Source organism: Salmo trutta, chromosome 4 (assembly GCF_901001165.1).
Source record: "Salmo trutta chromosome 4, fSalTru1.1, whole genome shotgun sequence".
Taxonomy (NCBI): domain Eukaryota; kingdom Metazoa; phylum Chordata; class Actinopteri; order Salmoniformes; family Salmonidae; genus Salmo; species Salmo trutta.
The window spans coordinates 42,155,027-42,176,338 of record NC_042960.1 but is presented as its reverse complement, the minus strand read 5'-3'; the positions used below and the strand labels follow the sequence as shown (position 1 = coordinate 42,176,338).

The window sequence follows — 21,312 nt, the reverse complement described above, 5'->3', positions numbered from 1 at the left end:
GATTCACAGAGTGGCCTCTCTGCTAATTGTGGTGAATTTTATGAGCACCACCAACACAGCGAACGGGAAAATGGATTTGAAGGGAACTCTGCTGGTGATTTGCTGAATCTGCAACCCTAAAAGGAGGGCTGTGATTGGTTAATGAACTATCATGTCCATTTCTATGCAGAAAATTGTCATATTTTCAAGTACCAGAGTGCACACTCTTGAAATGTGACGTGTTTGAAGAGTATATGGTTCCAGACAATGTCTAAAAATAAGCTAAATCAAAAAGGGTACTTTTGAGATATTCATATTTTTTATGTTGAATAAATGAATGGGAATCTACAGATATGAGAGCACACTATAGCCTACGGAGTATAATGACACTGTCACACCCTGGCCATAGAGAGGTTTTTATTCTCTATTTTGGTTAGGCCAGGGTGTGACTAGGGTGGGCATTCTATGTCCTTTTTTCTATGTTTTGTATTTCTTTGTTTTGGCTGGTTATGGTTCTCAATCAGGGACAGCTGTATATCATTGTCTCTGATTGGGAGCCATACTTAGGCAGCCTGTTTTCCTTTGGGTTTTGTGGGTGGTTCATTTCTGTTTTCCGTTTAGTAGTTTGGAAGCCTGACGGAACTGTTGGCTGTCATTTTGTTTCTTTTGTAAAGTGTTCTATTTCTTCATTAAACTTCAAGATGAGCACTAAACACGCTGCGCCTTGGTCTACTCCCTGCAACAGCCGTTACAGACACCAAGATGTTGTCTATATCATGTACAGTTCACGGATCAAAGGGTCTAACTGGAAGGATGTAAAACGTACCTATATTAAACACAAGAAATCTGATCCGGATCGTATGGACCTTGGCATACAGAATAGGTCCTTTCTAAGCTCAGCCCAAGCCTGTGTGTACCATCCTGAAATATTCTGACATCGGAAACCGAAAATAATTTGTGGACCATCGATTAGTAAGGGGGTAGGATAGCCAGTGTCACCATATGAAAAGCAGCAGTACTGCTTTTAGGGAACTGACAGTGGGGATGGGAAAATGTCTCCGCCATAGAAACAGGCCCATTGGCTCGCATTGCCGACATTTAAGATATTCAGCCGTTCAGACAAGGAGCTGGAGGAGGAGAGGTTCTGCTCTAAGTGGCAGAGAATCCCTCATTAATCTAACGCAGTCGGAAACCACCAACGAGCATCAACACATTCACTGCCGGGAAATCGAACCAAATATACATTTACCCACACTTTGCTTAAACACCCTCTCTCTCTCTCTCCCACTCTCAGACACAAAGGTTACACCTCTCCCTGTCAAATCCGACAATAACAGAGCGTGCCTGCTACCAGCGCACACTGTGGTTAATGGCTTCTAATTAGTAGGCTGACAATTCCAAGAAGAAGGAGAATACAGTGGAGTTACTGACAAACAAAAACAGCAAGCTCGATGATTCTTCTGACAGTCAGTGATCCGTACTGTAGCTGGGCTAAAGCTTAGACCTTGAGCTACTGTTTCTCTATCCATGCTGCTGCCCAGTTCCCTGCCAACCCCAGCCCGTCTCCCCACCACTGGGCTGCTGAAGCCCCCAGAGCTGGGCAACCAGTTGTGTTCCACCCAAGCACATGCGTCCGCAGCCCCGACAGCACAAAAGGGGTCTTTGTTTGCGTTTGCATCCCACACTCCACAGACAGGAATGTCAGAGTAGGGCAGCGGTTTCCAATGGCAGCAGGAGGAAGGAGAGGCTGCCAGGAGCCCCGCCACTTGCCCATTCTCCCACAGTGGCCAGTTCAGAGTAGAGAGAAAGAGAAAGAGAAAGAGAAAGAGAAAGAGAGAGAGAGAGAGAGAGAGAGAGAGGAGAGAGAGAGAGAGAGGGATGAGCACTGCCAGGCCAACACAGGAGAGGAAGAAATTAAAGACGCCATGCCAACTGCCCACAGTGCCCGCTATCACCGCCTACCACAATATGCGTCATGAGTGTAGGCTTACACTACCGTTCAAAAGTTTGGGCTCACTTAGAAATGTCCTTGTTTTTCAAAGAAAAGCACATTTTTGGTCCATTAAAATAACATCAAATTGATGAGAAATACAGTGTAGACATTGTTAATGTTGTAAATGACTAGTGTAGCTGGAAACAGCAGATTTTTTATGCAATATCTACAAAGGCGTACAGAGGCCCATTATCAGCAACCATCACTCCTGTGTTCCAATGGCACGTTGTGTTAGCTAATCCAAGTTTATCATTTTAAAAGGATAATTGCTCATTAGAAAACCCTTTTGCAATTATGTTAGCACAGCTGAAAACTGTTGTGCTGATTAAAGAAGCAATACAACTGGCCTTCATTAGACTAGTTGAGTATCTGGAGCATCAGCATTTGTGGGTTCGATTACAGGCTCAAAATGATAATGAGCCTCTGTACGCCTATGTAGATATTCCATTGAAAAATCAGCCGTTTCCAGCTACAATAGTCATTTACAACATTAACAATGTCTACACTGTATTTCTGGTCAATTTGATGTTATTTTAAATTGACAAAAAATGTGCTTTTCTTTCAAAATGACATTTCTAAGTGACCCCAAACTTTTGAACAGTAGTGTAACTGTATTGATGTTTTCCCCCATCACTACTTAATAGGCAGGGCAAACCCGTTTTGGTGATTTCATCAAAATAAATAAATCACAGCATGTTTTTGAACTCATTCAGCAGTTTTTACCAAATTAAGTACAATACCATAGGAAATTAATTTTGTTAATAAAGTTCAATATATATTACAAAAACGTAAATTGAAAATTATGCTGTCGCTGCTTTCTGTTGACAAAACATTTTGATAAATAGCCCAAAGTCAAAAAACAGTTTTAAAGTGTCCAAATCAATAACCAGAAACAAATGTTGATATATTGAAAACCTAAACATACAATTTAGTATATACACATACTTAGTAATAGTAATCATATTACTTGTATTTTATTTTATTACAAGCACACATATGGCAAAATAATTAAGCATGCCAATTTATGATAGTATACACTGAGTGTACAAAACATTAGGAACACCTGCTCTTTCCTTGACAGACTGACCAGGTGAATCCAGGTGAAAATCTACTGATGTCACCTGTTAACCTGTAAATCCACTTCAATCAATGTAGATGAAGGGGAGGAGATAGGTTGAAGGATTTTTAAGCCTTGAGACATGGATTGTGTATGTGTGCAATTCTGAGGGTAAATGGGTAAGACAAAGTATGTAAGTGCCTTTGGTAGTAGGTGCCAGGTGCACCGGTTTGAGTGTCAAGAACTACAATGCTGCTGGGTTTTTCATGCTCAACAGCTTCCTGTGTGTATCAAGAATGGCCCACCACACAAAGAACATCCAGCCAACTTAACACAACTGTGGGAATCATTGGAGTCAACATGGACCATCCTCCCTGTGGAAAGCTTTCGACACCGTGTAGAGTCCATGCCCCAACAAATTGAGGCTGTTCTGAAGGGGGGGGGACCCAAATTTAAAATTCAGACCCCAATAAGCTGACACATAGCTAAAATCATCAAATATAAATTACATGCACAAATAACCAAAATTTGTCACTGCGTGTATGCAAAAATGCTTTAGACCCCATTAACTTAATAGACCGGTCACACCAATGGTGCCAGTCTAAATGGAGTCGTTGCATAGACTGCAGTACATTCCTCAAATGCCATGCAGCCTTTTTCTTCCTCTCCTTACCTCTTTCACTTTATTAAGCAATGTCCCGTAAGGCAACCAACCCTCTGCAGCCCATGGTCTCAGCACAGCCGTTTTGTTCAAAATGTCAACCTGGAAAATAGAAATAACAAAGGCCACTGAGAACCACACATACATTTGGTCAAGATTGCCCTGTGGTCTGGGCGAGTCTACATGGTAGGAATATGAAACAGTCGTTACCTAACATTCTTGTGCAGTGACCCACCTGAAGCTTTTCAAATTTCCTTGTGACCAGCCAAAGAAACAAACACAATATATTGTGCCAGAGTGCAGTCTTTAGCAGGCAGGGCTGGGAATTGCCAGGGACCTCACAATACAATATTATCGCGATACTTAGGCGCCGATACGATATGTATTGCGATTGTCACGATTCTACATGTATAGTGATTCGATAATGCGATTCGATGTACCAAACATATTGACCACCATGTCTGCTGCAAAGGGGACACAAGAATGAGCCATGATCAATCAGCCATGGAAATAAAAGTGCTGAAATCATGTTGAGAATAAGCTAGAGATGGAGTTAGGGTCTTGCTTTAGGTTTCATTGGGGTTGGCTGTGTGGTGAACTGTGTGTTTCCAGAGGACAAGGCGGTGCCGTGTGAGGTTCTGTCCCAGCCATCAGCTATGCTTCTCCCAGAGGTTCTGATTAGAGATGAATCACATCCTGAAGCTTCCAAAGCAGTGACACACCAGTCAGAAAACACAGACACACACAACCACACACACACCTCCTAAACTCATTTACAACCAAGGCTTGGCACTGTGTCAGTCAGCTGGGATGGGGGGGGGGGGGGGGGGGTGGTACCACAGATGTAAACACAAGCTTCCGTCTGCTCCTGGATCCACATGAAACTAAACCTCTGTGTGTGTCGTGTCTTGAACCTGGCGAGAGAGAGAAATAGAGAAAGAAAGAGAGAGAGAAGGGTTGGGCTCATTCCAAATTGATTTCAATTTACTTTTCAGTTTATTATTACTATCGGTTTTAGTCCACCAGCTTCAAACAGCTGTAAAAACTACATTTTTTTGTGATTGAAAATATATTTCAGCGCAATTTTGATGGTACAATGATTCCCTACAGCATTCAGTGCTTGTTTTCTCACATAAACTGAAATTGAGCGAACAGTGTACAATTTTAGCAGCCAGGAAATTACAGACCGATTTCTTCATGGCCACATAACACGATTCCCACTAGATAACACAGCCACAAAGTCAAAAAAGCTTTCCCATTTTGATTACAGATGCCGCACCGGTAGGAGAAATCAACAGGAGAATATCACAGCGGGAAGTAATACTGTGAAACACTATCATTGCAAAAACTAAAAATATATTATGTACATTTTCTCAAATTAAAATTCTAAAACAAATCCTGTCTAGCACCTTTAAATGGGAGGATATTGTCTCAATTAGGCTATTATCTGATGAAAGAAAACGAATCCCCGTTTCAATACTCTTTGCACAAAGACAGACCCAGGCTGACCTTCTCCATCACCACTGGAGTGGAGATACACCAGATGTTAAGATGGCGCCGAAGAGGATGGCTGACTCTTTACATGCCCGTAACCAATGTGTGCCCATGTATGCTGACGATTCAACCATAAACGCATCAGCAACCACAGCTAATGAAGTCACTGAAACCCTTAACAAAGAGTTCCAGTCTGTTTTGGAATGGGTGGCCAGTAATAAACTGGTCCTGAACATCTCTAAAACTAAGAGCATTGTATTTGGTACAAATCATTCCTTAAGTGCTAGACCTCAGCTGAATCTGGGAATGAATGGTGTGGCTGTTGAACAAGTTGAGGAGACTAAATTACTTGGTGTTACCTCAGATTGTAAACTGTCATGGTCAAAACATATAGATTCAATGGTTGCAAAGATGGGGAGAGGTCTAGCCGTAATAAAGAGATGTTCTGCTTTTTTGACACCACACTCCAAAAAACAAGTTCTGCAGGCTCTAGTTTTGTCTAATCTTGATTTTTGTCCAGTCGTGTGGTCCAGTGCTGCAAGGAAAGACCTAGTTAAGCTGCAGCTGGCCCAGAACAGAGCGGCACACTTTGCTCTTAATTGTAATCAGAGGGCTGATATAAATACTATGCATGCCAGTCTCTCTTGGCTAAGAGTTGAGGAGAGACTGACTGCATCACTTCTTTTTATAAGAAACATTAATGTGTTGAAAATCACAAATTGTTTGCATAGTCAACTTACACACAGCTCTTACACACTTATCCCACCAGACATGCCACCAGGGGTATTTTCATAGTCCCCAAAACCAGAACAAATTCAAGAAAGCGTACAGTATTATATAGAGCCCTTATTGCATGGAACTTCCATCTCATATTGCTCAAATAAGCAGCAAACCTGGTTTCAAAAAACAGATAAAGCATCACCTCGCGGCACAACGCCTCTCCCTTATTTGACCTAGATAGTTTGTGTGTATGCATTGATATGTAGGCTACGTGTGCCTTTTTAAAAATGTATGTAGTTCTGTCCTTGAGCTGTTCTTGTTTAATGATGTTCTGTATTATGTAATTCTGTATTATGTTTCATGTTTTGTGTGGACCCCAGGAAGAGTAGCTGCTGCTTTTGCAACAGCTAATGGGGATCCTAATAAAATACCAATTGTGCAATTGTTTTCGATTTTCTTTGTTGTTTGTAACTTTTTTTTTTTTACTTATTTTGTACATAATATTGCTGCTACCGTCTCTTATGACTGAAAATAACTTCTGGACATCAGAACTGGGATTACTCAACACGAACTGGAAGATGATTTTTCATTTAAAGATATACTGTTCTCCCGGGAACAGGCCCAGATCCCCGTCATTTGCGTGAAGAAAAGACGGAGGAAAAGAGGACGCAGATCGGGCTGCCTTTTGATAATCCGTAAGCGAGCGAGTAAACTCCCACTGCCACCCATTTTACTTGCTAACAAACAATCATATCTTATGTTTCACTGAGTCGTGGCGGAACGACGACACGGATAATATAAAGCTGGACGGATTTTCAATGCACCGGCAGAACAGAGAAGCTACAGTTGAAGTCGGAAGTTTACATAAACTAGTTTTAAATGACTCCAAACTAAGTGTTTCAACCACTCCACAAATGACTTGTTAACAAACTATAGTTTTGGCAAGTTGGGTAGGACATCTACTTTGTGCATGACACAAGTAATTATTCCAACAATTGTTTACAGGCAGATAATTTCACTTATAATTCACTGTATCACAATTCCAGTGGGTCAGAAGTTTACATACACGAAGTTGACTGTGCCTTTAAACAGCTTGGAAAATTCCAGAAATTATGTCATGGCTTTAGAAGCTTCTGATAGGCAAATTGACATCATTTCTGTCAATTGGAGGTGTACCTGTGGATGTATTTCAAGGCCTACCTTCAAACTCAATGCCTCTTTGCTTGACATCAACGGAAAATCAAAAGAAATCAGCCAAGACCTCAGAAAAAAAAATTGCAGACCTCCACAAGTCTGGTTCATCCTTGAGAGCAATTTCCAAACGCCTGAAAGTACCACGTTCATCTGTACAAACAATAGTACGCAAGTATAAACACCATGGGACCACGTAGCCGTCATACAGCTCAGGCAGCAGACATGTTCTGTCTCCTAGAGATGAACGTACTTTTGTGCAAAAAGTGCAAATCAATCCCAGAACAACAGCAAAGAACCTTGTGAAGATGCTGGAGGAAACAGGTACAAAAGTATCTATATCCACAGTAAAACTAGTCCTATATCGACATAACCTGAAAGGCCACTCAGCAAGGAAGAAGCCACTGCTCCAAAACCGCCATAAAAAAGCCAGACTACCTTTTGCAACTGCACATGAGGACAAAGATTGTAATTTTTGGAGAAATGTCCTCTTGTCTGATGAAACAAAAATAGAACTGTTTGGCCATAATGACCATCGTTATGTTTGGAGGATAAAGGGGGAGGCTTGCAAGCCTAAGAACACCATCCCGACCGTGAAGCACGGGGGTGGCAGCATCATGTTGTGGGGGTGCTTTGCTACAGGAGGGACAGGTGCACTTCACAAAATAGATGGCATCATGAGGTAGGAAAATTATGTGGATATATTGAAGCAACATCTCAAGACATCAGTCAGGAAGTTAAAGCTTGGTCGCAAATGGGTCTCCCAAATGGACAATGACCCCAAGCATACTTCCAAAGTTGTGGCAAAATGGCTTAAGGACACCAAAGTCAAGGTATTGGAGTGGCCATCACAAAGCCCTGACCTCAATCCTATAGAACATTTGTGGGCAGAACTGAAAAAGTGTGTGCGAGCAAGGAGGCCTACAAACCTGACTCAGTTACACCAGCTCTGTCAGGAGGAATAGGACAAAATTCACCCAACTTATTGTGGGAAGCATGTGGAAGGCTACCCGAAACATTTGACGCAAGTTAAACAATTTAATGGCAATGCTACCAAATACTAATTGAGTGTATGTAAACTTCTGACCCACTGGGAATGTGAAATAAATCACTCTCTACTATTATTCTGACATTTCACATTCTTAAAATAAAGTGGTGATCCTAACTGACCTAAGACAGGGAATTTTTACTAGGATTAAACGTCAGGAATAGTTAAACCGAGTTTAAATGTATTTGGCTAAGGTGTATCTAGACTTTCGACTTCAACTGTGTAAATGTTGTACTGAAGTGTATGCCCAGATTGACAGAAGGATCTGGACCCCCTCAAAGGACCAGGGAACCGACTTTTTATTTCTTTGCTGCAACAGTATACATTTTTCTGTTGATTGATGAAGAAGCTGACAACTGGTTGCTTAGCAACTGTGTTTGCCAACTTGAGGACAACGTCACTGGCCTGAATTTTAAATCGGGCTAGCATCAGTTGTGAAACTGGGCTGCACTGGCCAGGGTTTCCTCCGACCCAGCTCTAATTTGAGAATTCCATTCATGCCAGCTCGAATTTGGCCTTCATTCAAATGCCAATGAAAACGGGGCTTAGGTGTCAAAATGCACCTCCTCATATACTTATTTCCTCACTGTACAAACCAAAAGTCACTGGACATTTTCTAGAACTCAGACAACAGGCTACTTACTGTGCATGCTGTGTGCAGTGCTCAAGGACAACTTTCCCACAAATACTCCCAAAGACAAACAATAACAATGAGGACACAGACAAGGCATGCAGACACAGCACTATAGATATCACAAGATGCATGGCGAAACAGATGCAGTTCAGGGTGGATGAGAATTACCATGGCCTGCCCTGAACAACTTGTTCAACCATAGAGCCACTGAACAACTTGTTATTCCATTTCCATTGACAAATGTATGTTTCAACATTGGTTACACGCTGCGTCTGTCAGTGCAGATCAGTAGAATTCAGAGGGCAACTTAACAACAACAGATAGGTACTGCTTCAACAGCTGACAAAGACACATATTGGTATGTTTTCAAGGCTGCCAAAAACACAACCCTACTGAGCATCACAGGAACCAGTGCACCAAACTGCATTAGACAGGCATTCTGTGCATAAATAAACAAATGTGTAGCCTACATCAAGGCAGTACATTAATACAATGAACATGGTCAGATAGCTCTAGTTGAATATAGCAGTGGTTATTAGATTTATGCCATTTGGATACATTGTATCCTAGTCAAAAGCCATATACGGGTGATTCTCATGAAACCAGTTTTAAACATCTCTGTACCAAATAGAGTTACAAAACCTATGATGCATCTGCAAAAATCAATTATCATTCTGCAGACTAAGATGTCTAGTTTTTGTTAAAGTGCAATATGTAACTTTTTGGTGACCTGACCAAATTCACATAGAAATGTGTGTTATAGATCTGTCATTCTCTTTGAAAGCAAGTCTAAGACGCAGTAGATATGTTCTATGTGCACTATTTCTAGGTTTCGCTTTGTGTCTTTTACTTTCGGTTGTGTACACCAGAGTCAAAACAGCTGAAAATACAATATTTTGGGTTATGGAAAATATGTTTCACAGCAGTTTAGATGGTACAATGATTCTCTACATTATACTTCCTTGTTTTGTCACATAAAAACAGAAATTAGGCAAACTATTAGAATTTTAGCAACCAGTAATTGGCAGTGCGATTTCTGCATAGTTAATCTTTAAATACATTTTATATTTTTGCCACAATATCTTATATTTTCACTCCAAAATCTCATTACCGAAATGCGTCCGGATTAAATTAATTATCGGGTCATTCTATACAATTTTACTTTATAATTTTTTTTATTTGAATAAAAGACAAAATAGGTTGCTGTAGTTAGTCTATAAATCATAATTGTTTTTATAATAGTTGACGTTGACATTAAACTATCATTCAGTATTTATGTCTCATTACAGTAACACTTTTTCAAGTTCCTGTAAAAACTACAGTTCTATTCAACCATGCTTGATGCATCATCTAGAGGAGTAGTCTTTAGATGAGCATAAGTTAATGAATTCGCTTAAATTCGCTGGTTCACCAACTACTTCTCAGACAGAGTTCAGTGTGTCAAATCGGAGGGCCTGTTGTCCGGACCTCTGGCAGTCTCTATGGGGGTACCACAGGGTTCAATTCTCGGGTTGACTCTTTTCTCTGTATATATTAACGATGTCGCTCTTGCTGCGGGTGATTCCCTGATCCACCTCTACGCAGACGACACCATTCTGTATACATCTGGCCCTTCTTTGGACACTGTGTTAACTAATCTCCAAACAAGCTTCAATGTCATATAACACTCCGTCCGTGGCCTCCAACTGCCCTTAAACGCTAGTAAAACTAAATGCATGCTTTTCAACCGTTCGCCGCCCGCACCTGTCCGCCCGACTAGCATCACTACTATGGACGGTTCTGACTTAGAATATGTGGACAACTACAAATACCTGGGTGTCTGGTTAGACTGTAAACTCTCCTTCCAGACTCACATTAAGCATCTCCAATCCAAAATTAAATCTAGAATCGGCTTCATATTTCGCAACAAAGCCTCCTTCACTCACGCCGCCAAACCTACCCTTGTAAAACTGACTATCCTACCGATCCTCGACTTCGGCGATGTCATTTACAAAATAGCTTCCAATACTCTACTCAGCAAACTGGATGCAGTCTATCACAGTGCCAGCCGTTTTGTTACCAAAGCCCCTTATACCACCCACCACTGCGACCTGTATGCTCTAGTCGGCTGGCCCTCGCTACATAATCGTCGCCAGACCCACTGGCTCCAGGTCATCTATAAGTCTATGCTAGGTAAAGCTCCGCCTTATTTCAGCTCACTGGTCACAATAACAGCACCAACCTGTAGCACGCGCTCCAGCAGGTATATTTCACTGGTCATCCCCAAAGCCAACACCTCCTTTGGCCGCCTTTCCTTACAGTTCTCTGCTGCCAATGACTGGAACCAATTGCAAAAAAATCGCTGAAGCTGGAGAATTATATTTCCCTCACTAACTTTAAACATCAGCTATCTGAGCAGCTAACCGATCGCTGCAGCTGTACATAGCCCATCTGTAAATAGCTCACCAAATCTACCTACCTCATCCCCATATTGTTTTTATTTACTTTCTGCTCTTTTGCACACCAGTATTTCTACTTGCACATCATCATCTGCTCATCTATCACTCCAGTGTTCATTTTCTAAATTGTAATTACTTCGCTACTATGGCCTATTTATTGCCTTACCTCCTCATGCCATTTGCACACACTGTATATAGACTTTCTTTTTTTCTATTGTGTTGTTGACTGTACACTTGTTTATTCCATGTGTAACTCTGTGTTGTTGTTTGTGTCGAACTGCTTTGCTTTATCTTGGCCAGGTCGCAGTTGTAAATGAGAACTTGTTCTCAACTAGCCTACCTGGTTAAATAAAGGTGAAATAGAAAATAAAATGAATTAAATTAAAATGCCTTCAGAATGAGGTTCTTATTCTCAAACACCCCCTTTACCTCACTTGGCCTTCTCATTACCAAAACGGCTAAAACGTTCAAATAGGGAAAAAGTCAGAGAACCATTACCTTACCAACATTGAGGCATAAATTGGCTTTAGTGATGTGGTCAATTGTTTGCCGACTCATTATGGCTCTCCTATTATTTGCAGATTGAGCTTGGGCCTCATTACCGAAAAACACATTTATCATTACCACATCATTTTTAGGTCCGTTTCGGTAATGAGATCCTTAATTTCGGTAATAATACTAAGCTAATTCTAATGTATAGTCAAATGGGTGTGCTGTGCTGGTAACTTTATTTATTTACTTGGACCACTTCTTAAACCTATTGTATAGATATTTTAGTAAAACTACAGTTATTTGATTAAGTAGGGTTTGTTACGAAAAATGGGGTGTATAAAACCCAATGTAATTTACTTTAAGCCACAATGGGCTGGATATGCCCCATTTCGACACGTGTACCTGTTTTCACACTTGTTTGATATTCCAAAACAGTTGTTAGTCCATATCTCACATATTTAGATACTTTATAGGCATATTGTGTTATGCTGTTTGCCCATAGGATTCCATTCAATCCATAAATACACCTAAAATACCTTTCAACCACAAATATCCACATCCCAATAAACCAATATTACCTGTAATTACCTTGGATAAAAAAAATATTAAGTCACTTTATTAACGTTTAAATCCACTTTTGGATGAAATAACTTTACTTATACTGAAATAACGAGTATTTTTGTAAATTGCATTAAGATCGGTGATTTTAAACTGAACCAAAATGTACAGTTCAAATAAGGAAATCAGTCAATTGAAATATAGTCATTAGGCCCTAATCTATGGATTTCACATGACTGGGAATACAGACATGCATCTGTTGGTCAAAGACACCTTAAAAAAAAAGTAGTGTCGTGGATCAGAAAACCACTCAGTATCTGGTGTGACCACTATTTGCCCCATGCAGCGCGACACACCTCTCCTTCGCATAATGTTGATTAGGCAGTTGATTGTAGCCTGTGAAATGTTGTCCCACTCCTCTTCAATGGCTGTGCGAAGTTGCTTGATATTGGCGAGAACTGGAACACGCTGTCGTACACATTGATCCAGAGCATCCCAAACATGCTCAATGTCTGGTTACATGTCTGGTGAGTATGCAGGCCATGGAAGAACTGGGACATTTTCAGCTTCCAGGAATTGTGTACAGATCCTTGTGACATGGGGCTGTGCATTTTCATGCTGAAACATGAGGTGACGGCGGCAGATGAATGGCACAACAATGGGCATCAGGATCTCGTCACGGTATCTCTGTGCATTCAAATTGCCATTGATAAAATGCAATTGTGTTCGTTGTCCATAGCTTACAACTGCCCACACCATAACCCCACCACCACGGGGCACACTGTTCACAATGTTGACATCAGCAAACCGCTCACCCACACGATGCCATACACGCTGTCTGCCATCTGCCCGGTACAGTTGAAACCGGGATTCATCCGTGAAGAGCACACTTCTCCAGTGTGCCAGTGGCCATCAAAGGTAAGCATTTGCCCACTGAAGTCGGTTACGACGCCAAACTGCAGTCAGGTCAAGACCTTGGTGAGGATGACAAGCACGCAGATGAGCTTCCCTGAGACGGTTTCTGACCGTTTGTGCAAACACAGTTTTATCAGTTGGCCCGGGTGGCTGGTCTCAGACGATCCCACAGGTGAAGTCGGATATGGAGGTCCTGGGCTGGCGTGGTTACGCGTGGTCTGCGGTTGTGAGGCCGGTTGGATGTACTGCCAAATTATATAAAACGACGGAGGCGGCTTATGGTAGAGGAATTAACGTTCAATTCTCTGGCAACAGATCTGATGGACATCCCTGCAGTCAGCATGCCAATTGCATGCGCCCTCAAAATTTGACACATCTGTGGCATTGTGTTGTGTGACAGAACTGCACATTTTAGGAGTGGCTTTTTATTGTCCCCAGCACAATGTGCACCTGTGTAATGATCATGCTATTTAATCAGCTTCTTGATATGTCACACCTGTCAGGTGGATAGATTACATTGGCAAAGGAGAAGTGCTCACTAACAGGGATGTAAAGACATTTCTGCACAAAATTTGAGAGAAATAAGCTTTTTGTGCATATGGAACATTTCTGGGATCTTTTACTTCAGCTCATGAAACATGGGACCAACACTTTACATGTTGTGTTTATATTTTTGTTCAGTGTATTTCACCTCCAAGTCATCTAATTTGCTAGGTCATTAAAAGCTCAAATTGGTCACAGTCTCTGTGGTCATATAGCGATCAGAGATGGTCCCTAATTTAGAGAATCTCCGATGCTATAAATGCTTTTGGTTTTACTACAGTCTATGGCAGTGTTTTTTGTACTTGCAGTCCACCCAACTGAAAAGTGCACATTCACTTCCATAACATTTGTTCAAGGCTACCAGCATGTAAGATAAACATTCACAATAACACAGGATACCCTTACAAAACTGCAGTACAATGAAACAATGGTTGTTTAATTAATGATATCTGTGTTGGCTTCTAATAGTAATATTTTGTCTTGTGTAAGGTAATTGCACTGTTTATTGTGCTGCACATTTTCTTCTATTGTACTAAATGCAGTTTTCATGTTCTATTATGACTAACTACATTTGTTTTCAGAATTGAACAAATATCACATAGGCCTGCCTATGTGCATCTTTTTCAATAACCTACTACAATCCACCAGCATTTACAAAACTCAATTTTTAATCGCATTTATTTCCATCAATAATTACTCAAAAAAAATTGCACCTGAATTTGACACTGAAAATATGACAATTATACATCTCTTTAAAGCTTTTAATAAATGTACATAATGCATGCAGTAATTGGACTTTAATTTCAGTAGCTAAATAAGGAGGTAGGCATATCAGTTCCAGCTAAAGCAATGGAATATTTTTTTTCACTAACACGTACAGTAGTTGGCGGCAGTACACCAATAGGTGTAGTCTCCCATAAAACCTTAAAGAAAACGAAGCTAAAACTTGGATTGGAATCTGTGTCTCACGCGTAGCAAAAGATCTCTGGACTCAGGCAGCCTGCTTGAGAGCAGCCGTCAACATTCCATATGGCAGTTGGGACAGAGTGCCCGGTAAGCTACACAACAACACAGCTAGAAAACCACAACAGTTCCTCGAAATTTACACAAGAAACTTCTAAAAGATTGGACTGCTAAGTGGTAGTCCTCTGTTCTCCTGCATTCTTGTTACACTTTTGCAAGTAAAGCAGCAGTTTGTTGGGAAGAAGAACATCAAGGAATGATTTGAGCTAGCTACTGTAGTTAGCTAGCTTGCAACACTTTGATTTCTTTTAATGATAATAAATGTGTGTGTGTCAGTGGAGGCTCCTCAGAGGAGGAAGTTTCATAAAAATTAAAATTGTAAAACATTTTAAAAGTTATCCTTTTCAGATAAAAATATACAAAATATATTCACATCACCAAATAATTGATTAAAACACACTGTTGAAGGTCTACAGTAGCCTCAACAGCACTCTAAGGTAGCGCCATAGTGTAGCCAGAGGACAGCTAGCTTCCGTCCTCCTCTGGGTACATTGACTTCAATACAAAACCTTGGAGGCTCATGATTCTCACCCCCTTCCATATACTTACACAGTAATTATGACAAGTTCTGGAGGATGTCCTCCAACCTATCAGAACTCTTGCAGCATGAACAGACATGTTGCCCACCCAATCAAAGAATCAGATAATTAATCTACTACTGAAAGCATAAGCTACAGCTAGCTAGCACTGCAGTGCATAAAATGTGGTGATTACTTGAGTCAGAAAGACAATACTTGAACAGAATTTAACAATTTTTTTTCTTCCAAAATGAAGAAGCAAGAGAGAGATTGAGATTTCTTTTCAGAAAAGAAGCTAGCTAGTTTAGCCTACTCAAACACCCTGCTCAAACAGAGGGGTGATGTGTTAGCAAGCTGGCTATGACTATTCAACACAACACAATATATTTCCACCGTGGCCCGACAGTGTAAGTGCTAAACTGCTTAGTGATTGCACACTAACTTTACTGCATGATTGTAGCGGGTTTACTAATGTGTTAGTTCTATTAGCTATGTTGACTATGATGTTACTTTAGCTAATATGGTGACAACGATGTAGGCTGTGTGTAGTGGTTACGTTAGGGTTTGGAAAGGTTTTTTCGCCTGGTCACATACAGCTGATGTGTTGTACATTGAAGTCCACCGTCTGTCACCTCAAATTTCTCTCTCGTCCTGTGTGTACCCACGTTGTAAACTTTCATTCGTAGGCTAGGTTGTAGCCACCTCACGACCGGTATAGGGAAAATTAGAGTATCATGTAGTAGCCTAAACCTAACGCTGTTACATTTAACTTGGTGAATGGAATATCACTGACAGTCATCCTATATGCTATAATAGAAATAAGGCCATGCTCATGAAAAGTAAAACTCGTCCTCCCTCATCTTTAACGGCACCGACCACCACTGGTGTGTGTGTTTGTCCACTGTGTGTGTGTCCTCTACGTGGGTGTGTGAGAGAGAGAGAGATGATCACAATACGTTTAGAAAAAAACACTGTTATGTCAACATTGTCATGCTAACTATGTGTGTATCTGTGTGAGAGGAAGGAGAGATGATTATGATCACAATAACTTATAGAAAAGATTGTCAACATGTCAACGTTGTGTCATGTTAGCTGTGTGTGTGTGTGTGTGTGTGTGTGTGTGTGTGTGTGTGTGTGTGTGTGTGTGTGTGTGTGTGTGTGTGTAAGAGAGAGAGAACATGAATACACAAAACATTGATTGTTTGTGTGTGTAATAACGGAAACTAGGATAATTCTTCAAACTTCTACCCCCAATATGGATGTGAAGATACTCTTGATTCATTAGAGATCCTTGTATATTTTATATTTGAAAATAACATACATTTTGCCAATACCTGCTCCCCATCAACGCGCATTCTGATGTTACACCGATCAACTGCCTTTGTCAATTCTTTGTTTTCTGTTTTTGCAGGAATCTTCTATCTTGGATGGAAGGATGGAGGAGGGAATAAAGGGAACGAGTACAGAAGTTATCCAAGCTGCTGACTAAGAAACGTAAATAGCCCATGCTTTGCTGTCTGTCCCTCTCCGTCTGTCTGCCTGACTGCCAGATTGCCGTAGAACCGTTTTGGAACCCTTTTTTCTAAGAGTGTAGTGTAAGTAGATGCAATTGAAATAGCACCGCTTCTAATAATATAACATAGTAAAGCAAATCAAATCCAATTTTAACTCGCCTTTTTTTCCCCCCAGGTGCAAAACCTTTGTGTACTGATTTAACAGACACCTCCCTTGGTGAGCAATGTTCCCTCTAAACTGTTGCCCAGAGACCGTCGGGAGCGCAGAAGAAATATCAGCCAACAGAGAGAAGCACGAGATTGAACGTCACTCAAATTCCTAGAGTTTCCCCTAATTAACACTATCAACGTTTTCCTTTACTGTGGCAATTGTGATCAAATCAAAGCAATATTAGCAACTTTCAATGCAACATGCTGAAACAAAACAAACTATATAAGAGATGTTGTTGTAGGCAGAACGCATCGGAGCAGGATTCTATTGGGCATGACTCAGCCTGTACTATACACAGACCAGTGCGGCATAACCAATCAGAGCCATATGTCCACATTTTGTTCATAATTTGTAGTCAGCAATGGGGGAGTGATTGCTTCCTACAAGAGCACAAAACATGTACATTTCTAGACATCTTTGAAAGGCAAGTCAGGTAAAGAGCTTTTTTGTCTTAAAGGGGCAGTGTTGTATTTTGAGACAGGCTTGAATAAGCTAAGTAGCCAATAGACAGAGGGTGGCATAATTTGTCTGATTCTTTGTAATAATGGTATGGGAATAATAATGCATTTTATTTTGTAAACTGGTTTCTTGCATCAAACAACAACATTATCAGTTACCACCTTATCTGAAGGACAAGTGGATAAACAAGTTAATGTCAAGCCCTGCATGTTTTTTTCAAAAGTCTCATAATTTAGGCCTACATAGAACACCACACATTGGCTGCTACTTTAGGCTGAATGATAGAAAATCTATTTCCATGTTAAAATGTTATGGGATGCATTTTCTTTATTGTTTTTGATGATAGACCACTCTGTTAGGCCTACATTATGATCAAATAGCCACAGTAGACTATCTGGCCATTGTTAAAACTGTAACTTAAAATGGGTACAGCCTCAGTGTTCACAGCAAAAGCACGCTGGAAGTTCATTCAAGTTTGCGCTCACCAGACCTGAAATTTGCTCAGTGCCGGAATTTCTTTTTAGGTAACATTGTTGGTGAGTCATGTAAAGTTTCTCCAATTTCTCTCTGTCGCTCACTCAAACACGGGTGCAGTTGCAGAAAAGAAGACGAGATTTGCCAATTACACCCATTTCTAACACTATTTGTTGCATTAATGATATGACAGACATCACTTTAGAACAATATAATATTTTATTGTCTTTACACATACTTACATTTAACTTTCTTTTTTTAAGACTACCAAGCTATCCTCAATTGGGGAACCTCTGTCCGGGACAATGTCCTCAGGATTAGGCAGCGGCGTGTTTATAAAAAGTGTTTTGAATATTACATGTATTAAGATAAAGCAAAACTTGACCATTTAGAGAGGAGTTAAACATTTTCATTATCCAACTACTGTCTAATTTTTGTATCCTCTTTCTTCAAAACGTTTCAGATTCACGACCAATTAATTAATGTCCGACTTCAATATGTAGGGACCGAGGAGCAAACATGCTTTTGCTACCACTTTTAGTAGATTCTGACTGTTAAAATATATTTTACTGTGCGTTACTGTCATGTCGTGTCCTGCATGCCCACACTGTTGTTTTTTTCAATGCTCACAATAAGTGTCATGAAAAGCCAGAAAACTCAGGAGATTGATTTGTTGCGGGCCCTCTGGAAAGTCCCGAAATATGCCCCTGAGCCGTGTTGGTAAAGGAAGCAAAGTATGTATATAAGCAAGTTGCACTTTTTTAAAAGACATCTCGAAGCTATAACTGACACAAAATTCAACTAGTACCATGCAAATACTTTTAGCCAGCTGAGTCCACAGTTTCTTCAAGAATGTCCTTTCCTAGTTTGTTTATAAAATCTCAAATTGATAAAAGTTGTAATGTGCTGATTCTCTTCGCTGCAGATCTGAGCCATCACACGACTCTTCAAGAGGACCGCTATGCTCCAGATCACCATCTGTGCTCAGAGGTCCTTGATGAGGATCTACCCCATCACACCACTCTTATTAATCATTAATCGAATAAAACAATGGACCTTTATATACTCACAGTATTTCTATGCATGTCATTTCTGTGGGTGAATAATGAAACAATTACGGTAGACAGATGTGTGAAAAATTGTGATGTAGATTTGTTTTTGCCATTGCTTGATACATTTTTTTTTTAAATATGTTGCAGATTAACTTCAATCGGTGACTATGGAAACAAATAGAAATGTAATGAACAATGTTTTAATATCCAACTTTGTCATCTGCAATAGTTTTTACAGTACACTTTCAGAAAACAAGGTGCTATCTAGAACCTAAAAGGGTTATTCGGCTTTCCCCATAGGAGAAGCCTTTGAAGAATCCTGTTTGGTTCCTGGTAGATCCCTTTTTGGTAATCAGGTACTGTAGAACCCTTTTGGTTTCAGGTAGAACCCTATTGGGTTCTATGTAGGACCCTTTCCACAGAGGGTTCTACATGGAAACCAAAAGGGTTCTATGTGGAACCAAAAAGGCTTCTCCCTAGAACTAAAAATGGTTATTCTATGGAGACAGCTGAAGAACCGTTTTGGAGACCTTTTATCTAAGAGTGTAGTAATAAGCTGCAGTCAGGTGGTCATTACCAGGTTATGATGAGGTCTTAACTATGACCAGTAGGCTACATAATATAGCACATAAAATAGTGGTAAGAATTATGACCAGCTGGTCAGATAGAGATCACAAATATATCCAACTGGTGGTATGGCGGTCTGAAAAATACGTTAAAACACGTCCTTTTTCAACCAGTTTGCGACCAGAATAAGACGTCATACTGACGTCTCTCAAAAAAGGGTTTGCCCACTGGGTAGGCTCCTTAAGAGTACGTCTTGGGCTAGCTCATGACATGCAAAGTGTGTATTCCCGTTATACGGATTTCCTCTGCATAATATTGATGCCTATCTGCATTTCTCACTGGATCACCAAGCTACGTTTGCAGGTTGCGTCCTTAGATCCTGGGTGAAAATGTTGAGGGTTAATTGGATTTGTTTCAGCCCACATCCATGCGAAAGCTTCCGATTGCACTATACAAATCTAACTCACATTCACAGCTACTGTTCACTGCACAACCGTAGCGTTCAACCCACTGACATTATAGGTTCAGCCCCAAACGGAACATCATTAGAAATTACATTGAAAGAGACGCAACTGTGCTGTCATTGCAAACGCGCACCCGAAACCAACTGCGTGTTTCATCCCTCCAAAACAGGGGTCAATGCGAGCTACCAGGCTAAATATAGCAACGTAGTTATAACACATTATGCGACAGATACATCCACAATACTAATGAAAATGGTAAACATACGAAAACCAGGAGCATATTTAAACATCAAAAACCTATGCGGCGATCTACTGCACACTCCCCGGTATTTCTAGCCTAGATTACGAATGTGGGTCACCAGGCCTTCTGAAACAAGCTTGCATATCTAAGGAAAAAAATGCCTCGGTTTACTCCTCTTCAATATAACTGTGTCTACACATAAACCTATGACAGGCGCGTTTCCAAATTTAGTGGATTCTGTCGGTTAAAAGGTCATTCTTACCTTGACTGTTCACCGTTCATCTGGATTTCCCTGCTTCTTGTTTTGCTTTAGCTGGCCGCCTTGAGTTGAACTCATAGAGAATGATATAGGCCTCTAGTGGCCAAAAGGCGGTATTAGCATGGGCAGAGCCATTGAGGACTTCCACCATTTTAATGTAGTCAACTGGGTGGCTGATCCCTCCTGGTGGGTTTCCACTAGTTACCACAGCCACAAAGTCAAAATGGCTATATGGTAAAAATTCATAAAACAAACATTTGCTTTTTGGTCTTCATTTAGGGTTAGGATTGGGCATAAGGATAGCAGTGTGGTTAAGGTTAGGTTTAACATCTTATTATAAGAAGAAACATTTTAGAAATAGGCAGGGTTTATGACTTTGTGACTGTGGTAATTAATGACGACCCTCCTGGTGACCCTGTTGAAGTCATGTCCCACTGTGTCATCAGGAGGGATCAGTCAATCGTAAATAAGAAAATGTACTACTTCAAAATGGAGATTGCCTCAATGGCGCCTCCAATTCTGTCACAGACGCTATAATAGCACACGTACAACGATAAGTTCTCTATATATCTCTATGGTTGAACTGGATTTGAAAAAAACAGCAGTCTACTTCGATCTTTTGACGCGCATGCGCAGTTGTTACTGAGCAATACATTTGACACGAACAAACTCATATATAACCACGTGCCCATTCACAGTTTTCATGCGAGTAAAGTCATAGGCTACTGCATACATACATATATATATTTTTAAATCACGACAGCTGTGATGGAAACGGGAAGTTTCTGTACAATTTTATAAATGCCG

At 40.5% G+C, this 21,312-nt stretch overlaps 1 protein-coding gene across 1 annotated transcript in view; it reads right to left on the bottom strand.

The window, feature by feature from the left end:
• clocka (clock circadian regulator a) overlaps positions 1–20,594 on the bottom strand; it is a 60,190-nt gene extending 39,596 nt beyond the window's left edge. Inside the window, exons 1-2 of the mRNA XM_029750806.1 lie at positions 20,509–20,594; positions 3,703–3,792 (exon numbers count right to left, since the gene is read on the bottom strand). The gene's annotated coding sequence lies outside the window, so the exon portion shown is untranslated. The remainder of the gene's footprint in view (positions 1–3,702; positions 3,793–20,508) is intronic.
• Between the last annotated feature and the right edge of the window lie 718 nt (positions 20,595–21,312).